At 38.1% G+C, this 1,013-nt stretch overlaps 1 pseudogene; it reads right to left on the bottom strand.

Moving 5' to 3' along the window:
• Positions 1-693: 693 nt before the first annotated feature.
• LOC142576920 (U6 spliceosomal RNA) lies at positions 694-749 on the bottom strand (annotated as a pseudogene).
• Positions 750-1,013: the final 264 nt, after the last annotated feature.

Genomic DNA, 1,013 nt, shown 5'->3' with positions numbered 1-1,013 from the left:
AGAGGAAAAAGTATTTCCCTTCGGCATATCGGGAAAATATACCTCTCCATCCTGCATTTTTCCTTAGTGACGAACCATTTCTTACAATGCAAATAGTCTTAGATTTTTTAGCCGAAACCGACATCTTGAAAATCATTTGGCCAGGCAATTTTTAGCCCATGACTAACAGCCCTGCATTCAAGGGCTCTCTTGAAACTCTGGTGTCAGTGTTGTTTTATTGCATAAAATTCTAACGAAAGCCCATTGCCATAGCCCACATCACTGCCTAGTCACCGTCATTATTTTAGCAACTATATATTCTACGCCACTTACAGCTACAGGTTTTAGGCCCTTTTACAGCCAGGTGACATCTACCATGAGGAATTCATTGTTCACGCCATCCGTAATACATCGTCAACATTACCACTTGTCATGGCGCTCTTTGGCCAAACCTGGCCCTTGCGCCATAAAACACCACGCATCATCAAGCCTTTCTGCGAATGTTTTCTATGTACTGCTGAAAAAGCCGTATACCTTCTGTTCCCCTTGCCAACGTTACTCAAGTTGTGGCCAAGTGCAAAATAATGTGATAATGTGTATTTCAGTTTTTAGTACAATGTTATTTCTGTTCTGCCATGTCTTTTTCAATTTTTTCAGCAGTAATGAACATGTCACGCATTTCATATACTTTCGTGCAGATTTATAAGTCAGTCAGTCATGCTAATCTTCTCTGTATCGTTCCAATTTTAGTATATGTACTTTGGAAGTACGATTTATAAGTAGGCTTATTTTTTTTGTATGGCTCTCAATCAAACAATGTTAGCATTTTATTCTAATTTTTTAGGTATTTTGCGTGTCATTGTTTTTGTCATTACCAGTGAGCTTTCCCTTTTTATATTTGTCATGACAATGTCATACATGTCGTCCAGTTTTGTGCAATATCTTAGTGCGTATATCAGAAGCTCGTCTATATTTCGGTTTTGAGGGCGTTATATAAAATCTTGTTTTTATATGTGTGTGTACATGAAACGGCC

Source organism: Dermacentor variabilis, chromosome 3 (genome assembly GCF_050947875.1).
Source record: "Dermacentor variabilis isolate Ectoservices chromosome 3, ASM5094787v1, whole genome shotgun sequence".
NCBI lineage: Eukaryota > Metazoa > Arthropoda > Arachnida > Ixodida > Ixodidae > Dermacentor > Dermacentor variabilis.
This window is presented reverse-complemented; position numbering and strand designations above follow the sequence as displayed.